General features: G+C 40.5%; 1 pseudogene; it reads right to left on the bottom strand.

Moving 5' to 3' along the window:
* Nucleotides 1-1979: 1979 nt before the first annotated feature.
* On the bottom strand, nt 1980-6104 carry LOC122755393 (annotated as a pseudogene).
* Between the last annotated feature and the right edge of the window lie 1308 nt (nt 6105-7412).

Genomic DNA, 7412 nt, shown 5'->3' with positions numbered 1-7412 from the left:
GGTATTTCTGATTGGTTCTTGTGTATCTTACCTTCTTGTTTTTACCAGAACTTGAAAGAGTTCTTAATCTCTCATTTTCTCTATCAAGGTAGTCACCATGACAGTTTCAAAGTAGAGTCAGTCTGCAACAGTATACTACTCCATCTATTTCTTTGTAAATAACAGTTATGTTACTCTGATCAGGATATTTCCCTAGTAAATGGGACTACCAGGTCCCAAGTCTACCTGCTTTTTAGGCTCCCTCCCAAGTGGTTAGGAAGTCCCTGTGGTATATCACCTTGGCTAGCACTCTCCAGCTTTGTCATTTTCTCCTTGCCCTCCATCCCTACCCACTGTAGAGCAGTAGATAGAGAACTGAACTCAAAGTCAGTAAGACCTGGGTTCAAATTTCATTCCAAGTACTCATTAAGTATGTGATTCTGGACAAGTCTCTTAACTTCTCTGAGCCTCAGTTTCCTCATCTGTAAAATAAGGGAATAGGACTCAAAGGCCTCTAAGGCCTTTTTTCCAGATCCAAATCTATGGTCCTGATTGATAGTCATAACCACCACTATGTCATGAACTTTGAGGAGGTTATTATATTCCTAGTTTGACCAGGACAAGGTACAAGAAAACTATTGCCTTTTTAGTCTTAGGTTGTATATTTTTGCATGCAGCACAGAATTAACTTCCTGAGCTGTTATATTCAACTATTTATTATCAAATGGTGGAGTTTTTTTGTTTTTGTTTTGTTTTGTTTTTTGCAGGGCAATGAGGGCTAAGTGACTTGCCCAGGGTCACACAGCTAGTAAGGGTCAAGTGTCTGAGGCCGGATTTGAACTCAGGTCCTCCTGAATCTAGGGCCAGTGCTTTATCCACTGTACCACCTAGCTGCTCCCAAATGACTTTAATATTACATAACATATGCTTCTTATCCTTTAGAGGAAGATTCATCCTGGGTTTCATTTCAGATTTTCCTCAAGTTAGTAAAAGGAATGAAAAGGAAAGAATTGTATATTACCCAGAGAATTGCAAGGGATCACACCAGTGAGAAATTATCTGGGAATATACTTGATATTGGGGCAGGTAGGTGGTACAGTAGGCAGAGCACTAGGCTGTAGTTGGGAAGACTCACCTTCCTGAGTTCAAATGTGGTCTCCAATATTGTTTCCTCATCTGTAAAGTGAGCTGGAGAAGAAAATGGCAACGCCACTCCAGTATCTTTACCAAGAAAACCCTAAATGGGGTCATGAAGAGTCAGAAATACTGAAAAATGACTGATCAACAAAATACTTAACACAATGTCAAACTTTTATTAGAATGTGGTGATTCTATGAAGCTTAAAGTAAATAAAATATAGAGGAAAGAACACTCTAATAAGAACCAGAGGACCTAAGTTCAAATTCTGCCTCTACATATTGTAAGGGGCTAAAATTCCAGCTAGTCTGTCTAAAATATCTAATGAGTGGTCGCCAATAAATTATAAACTTTAGCAAGAGTTAGACTTTTAAGCATTTATTAAGGAGAATAAGAATTTGGTGAAGAGAGAGAGAAAGGCCTAGATTCATCTATCTAACAAAGAGAGAGCACATCTTTAGCTCTGCTCTCCACCAGAATCCTCACGAAAGCCAGCTAGAGAGCCAGCCTCGCCCCCTCTTCCTCCCACCAGCAAACATCACTTCCTGATGCCAAAGAAAAGCTACATGTCTTGCCCCCAGGCGCCTTCTCCTCATGGCGGGGCTTTCCTACAGTAAGTCTCCAGCAGGTGGCATCATTCCAATCGTTACAATATCCTTCAGCAAGTCTGTCCCTCCTTCTGAACCTCAGAATCCTCACCTATAAAATGAGTGTGTTTGACAATATGATGTTGCCTGAGATCTTTGGCATTCTTTCAAATGGTGCTCTAGGTAAAGCAGAGTGAATACAGCACACACATGAAGAATTTCAAGTGAGAAGAGTATTTGCTACACCAGGAAAATGTTTATTGAAAACAAATGGGCAATACCATGTAGAAGACCCTTCATAGAAATTAATAGATACATTGGAACTCAGGATGCCATTGAAAATGAAGGAAGATCAGAACCTGTTGGGATGAACTTGGAAAACCCATCTAGGTAATTCCCAATGACCCATTTGCTGCTAGAAATTGATTCCAAATCTTAATGAATGGAGAAGTGAGAATTTGTCATTTGATGCACAGAAAAGGTCTGGGTAGCCTGGGTACTGCCTGAGTAAAGAATGTAATGATGAACATTGGCACCTCATGAGGCATTATTTTCAATCTGACTTGGAAGACTCAAAGGGGCACAGATGCTCAGCAGCAGGTGGATCGGCAGGTGGTGCGGCAGGGGGCTGGCTGGCAGCAGGGGGGTCTGCAGCAAGGAGACTGCACAGAGATGGGCTGGCAGCAGGTGGAGGCCCAGCAGCAGGGTCTGCAGACCACAGCTGTGCAGGAGGTGGGGCAGCAGGAGATGGGGCAGCAGCAGCCCTGCTGCACACAGCAGGGGTCACAGGTGCGAGGGCTGCAGCAGGTGTCACAGATGGGGCGGCTGTACCTGGGCACACAGCTCACTGGGCGCACCACAGTGGTTTGGCAGGAGACTGGCAGGCAGCACCTGGGAGGGCAGCAGGGCTGGCAGCAGCTGGACTGACAGCAGCTGGGCTGGCAACAGCCAGAGGAGACAGAGCCACAGCAGGAGTTGACCATGGTATTGGTTGGTTCTGGTTTGGGCTAGGTAAGATGGAAGAGTTGACTTTTCAGGTCTGGATGTTCTGTCCTGTTCTGTACCCTTTATATATCCTGACACGGTGCTGTTAGTCCCCTAGAATCCAGACCCTTTTCCTTGTTTATGATTATGTCTCATGAAATGAGAGCACTGGATTGGTTAGGTAGTTGTGAGGTTGTCACTGAAGCATTCCCAAACTCATTAAAGACAAAAACAACAAAAATAACTTATTTCCTTACTGAAATAAAATTGCCCTTCACCAATTTAGCCTGAAGTCATAATTTTATGCTCTGACTTCAAAGTGTTCCATAATTACTACCCAAACATTAATCAGCATTATTCATATCTAATAGTCTAGTTGCATCTAGGAAGGACCTAGAGTCATATGTCTCCTAGTAGGTCATTTACTTGGACTTATTTTCAAAGTAAGCATCATGTGGAATATCATCTCACCTTTGATGTCTATTTCATATAGATAATACAACATGAACTTTCTTCTCTAGTTGTAGTTCTTTTCTCTGGACACATTCTGGTCTTCTCTGTGTTATTGTTTTATTGTTGATGGTTTTTTGTTTAGTTTTTACCACAGCTGTCTGCCTGGCTAGAATAATCTACCCTCCATACCTATGGAAACCCTCCCCCTCCTTTAAAGTTCACCTCTAACCCTATTTCCTCTATATATACTTACCTGTTCACCTCAGTCTCATTTGATCTTTTACTCTTCTGACGTCCTGTCACAATTTTTCTTTACCATTTATATGTCTGTGCCTTTAGTTACTGCCTTTTCAAACCTCCTGTTAGCTTCCTGAACTATTATGTAAACTTCTTGTCATTTTTCTTGAAGATATGTGAGAGTTATCTTTATAACATTGCAAAAATATCTTATCTTGGAGTTAGCAAGACTTGGGTTCACGTTTCACTTTTAACACATATTGACTGTGGTAGAGTGGGCAAGCCACTTCATCTCTAACAACTAAAAGTTGGAAAGCAGATGCCTGTCTGCCTAGGTAGAATTTCCTAATTGGAAATTCGCTATAACCAATGAAATCATAGAACTAGGAAAAATGTTATTTAAACTTTTTGTGAACTGTGAACTTATGGCTAACATCTTCGACAATTGATGAATTACTAACCTAATGAGAGAGGGAGGGAGGGAGAGAGAGAGAGAGAGAGAGAGAGAGAGAGAGAGAGAGAGAGAGAGAGAGAGAGAGAGAGAGAGGAAAAGAAGGGGAGAAAAGAAGTGGGTATCAATCCAACAAGAGTTGGTGAGACTTAGAGGAAGGTTCTTTTGGCAGAAAGTGATGAATTAAGAAGCTTCTTGATGAAGGTGAAAAAGCTGTAAGGTGTAAAAGCTGGCTTGAATATATATATATATATATACATACATATATATATACATACATATATATATATATATATATATATATATATATATATATATATATATAAAACCTATATCAGATTGCCTGCTATCTAGGGGAGGGGGGAGGGAGGGAAGGGAGGGAGAAAAATTTGAAATTGGAAATCTTATATAAACAAATGCTGAAAACTATCTCTACATGTAACTGGAAAAAAAAATACCTTTTTTTCTTTTAAAAAAAAAAGCTGACTTGAAGCATAACATCTTATTGTAATTACAGGTCATGATTCCCTTTGTCAATTATGCAAAAAAAAACTTAACCAAGAAATAAGGATCTATAACAATTCTGCATGACTGTCAGATGGATCCATTGGATTGGGAATCATTGCTATGCATGCAGTATAGTCTACTAAATGTTTTATAATGAGTCACATATGTTCTTACCTGAAACACCTTTATTAAAAGGGGAAAATTGTTCTCCTTTGACAGTTATTATATTGCTCAAAACTGTTTTTTCATAGTCTTAATGATCAAATTCATTGAATGTATAAAGGGATATTGTGACTTCTTTGTTCAGTTGTTTCATTTTGATCTCCAACTCTCTGTGACCCCATTTTGGGTTTTCTTGGCAAAGATGGTGGAGTGGTTTGCCATTTCCTTCTCTGGCTCATTTTGCGGAAGAAGAAACCAAGGCAAACAGGATTAAATAACTTCTCCAGGGTGACAGAACTAATAAGTGTCTGAGGCCAGATTTGAATTCAGGTTTTCCTGACACTAGGGCACCAGTTATTGAAAATGTAACTATAATAGTTATAGCTAACATTTATGTAGCATCTTAAAGTTTGAAAAATAAATTTTGTGTATTACCTTATCTGATTCCCACAATGACACCGTGAGTTATTCTAACACTGTAAATACTGGTCTGACTTTAGTACCTGCATAGACATGATAATAGACAAAAATTATTGATGAAAACATACAATAGAAGGATGAGCTATGTCAATTTTTTCAATTATTTGAAAACTGGAGCTTTATTGAGAAATATACAAGCAATATTACATGAGGAAATGATGAGAAGAAATATGGGATGGACACATCATTGCTTTTAGTTCTAGATTCATTAGGGTCACTCTGGATGTTTTCACAGTGAAGCTGTCAGGTTAAAAGGGTTCTTCCACAGAAGTTGAACTCAATGATCCCTCAGCTTCTTTTTTAGATGTAAAGCTCTATGATTTCCTCTATCCAGTGGTTTCTGAATTCTGCATGAAAAGACATGATGAAGGTTTATTTTGTTAATCGGCACATTAAGGGTTAATAGACAGCTTGTGTCTGAGACAAGGTAAAAAAAAAAAAAAGACCAGACTACATAGTAAGCATTAGTCTTCTGTGACTCATCTTTAGTTGATTGGTATTAATGAGCATAATTTCACAGATTCATAAGAGGAAAAGGAGTGATGAACTTGTTTTTATGCTTTTAATGCAAACAAGTCAGGATTTTCAGCAGCAGGAGGACCTCCAGCAGGCTGGGCAGCAGCAGAGCTGGCAGCAGCTAGACACAGCAGCTACGGTGGCAGAAGGGCTGGCAGCAGCTGGACACACAACAGTTGGGCCGGCAGCAGGGTTGGTAGAGGCTGGACACACAGCACCTGGGGAGGCAACAGGGCTGGCAACAACTAGAAATATAGCAGCTGGGGCAGCAGTAAGTTGTGCAGCAATAAGTGGTTTGGCAGCAGGAAGGGCGACAGCAGGCTGATTGGCAGCACACAGGCTGGCAATAACTTGGTCTACAGAAGCTTGGACACACAGCAGCTAGGGCAGCAGCAGTTGGACACACAGTAGCTGGGGCGGCAGCAGGGCTTGCAACATCAGGACCCACAGCACCTGGGGCAGCTGCAGGTGGATGCAATGCAGGTGGGCCTGTAGCAGTTGGTTCTGCAGCAGGTGCTCTGGTAACAGGCAGGCTGGAAGCAGCAGGAGGAACAGCAGGCAGAACTACAGCTCTGGCCAGAGCAGGTGGAGCCACAACAGGAGCTGACCATGGTGTTGGTGGGTTGAGCTTCTGGGTTTCTTTCAAGGTGAGTGACGTACTTGAATTATGAAAGACTTGCTGCAGGAGCTTCTTATATATTCTCTTCCATGGTGGCTGTTACTTGGTGCAGACAATTTGTTATTGTTTACCTTGATGAAATAATGATTATCAAATTAGAAAATTTTTTTTCTGATGAGAGGAATGTTTTTTCCCTGATCGCTTAAAAATTCATTCTTTTGTTTTCCCTCCAAAATGACCAATGTATCATCTCTTCTACAGAATCCTTACCACTCGTTCCTCTTTTCTTTCTGTATTTGACATCAGGGCAATCATGTGACAACCTGACACTAGGCCTTTTGTACTTCACTCTCCTGCTTGGTGAACTTTACCCCATGATTCCTGCCCAAACAACACACAGTAAATTGACTTCTGAGGCCCTAAACAACTCTATGGTTTTGTGACTTACACTAAGTTTAGTTTCCCATCATCTTTAGGAAAGGAACCAGGGAAATCTAGTCCATGTTCTGTACTTGCCCTCTTACTTAATTTCATCCATATTCAGAGAGTTTTCTAAAGTACTTATATTGGCTATTTGGCAAACTTTCCTTCTTAAACCAACTTATTTCTTTTTCACCAACCAAATCCAATTCAAACAGTGATACCATGGCAGACTCATTGTTTAAAAATAATATGAAAATGTCTGGGAATTTTTTTTTTTAAGCGAGGCAATTGGGGTTAAGTGACTTGCCCAGGGTCACACAGCTAGTAAGTGTTAAGTGTCTGAGGCCGGATTTGAACTAAGGTACTCCTGACTCCAGGGCCGGTGCTCTATCCACTGCGCCACCTAGCTGCCTTTTAAAAAGGAATTTTTTGGCCTAGAAGAAATTTGCAATTTCTATTACATAACCAAGCTATCTTTGAGCATTCCCTCTCCATCATTCCACATGTTGTTATCACTTGCAAATTCTTGTTGAATCTACTTCCACAACATCTCTTGTATCACTCACCTTTTCTCCATTCATAACAACCACCACCCTATTTCAGCTCTTCATCACCTATCACTTGAACTGTTGGGATGGCCTCCTCATTTGCTTCTTGCACTACAAATCTCACCCTTACCCAATTAACCCTCCACATTGATGCCATATTGACATTCCTAAAACACAGATCAAACCATTGCTCTTCTCTCCTCAAAAATCTTTAGTGGTCTGCTATTGCCTCTAGGAAAAAACAAAAAATTTTTGGCCTTGTATTGAAAGTATTGTGACTCCTGTCTACTTTACCAATATTATTTTATATTACACACCATTACATAGTC

This window comes from Dromiciops gliroides, chromosome 4, assembly GCF_019393635.1.
Source record: "Dromiciops gliroides isolate mDroGli1 chromosome 4, mDroGli1.pri, whole genome shotgun sequence".
Lineage (NCBI taxonomy): Eukaryota > Metazoa > Chordata > Mammalia > Microbiotheria > Microbiotheriidae > Dromiciops > Dromiciops gliroides.
The sequence above is the reverse complement of the archived record's forward strand: the minus strand, read 5'-3'. Positions and strand labels throughout refer to the sequence as shown.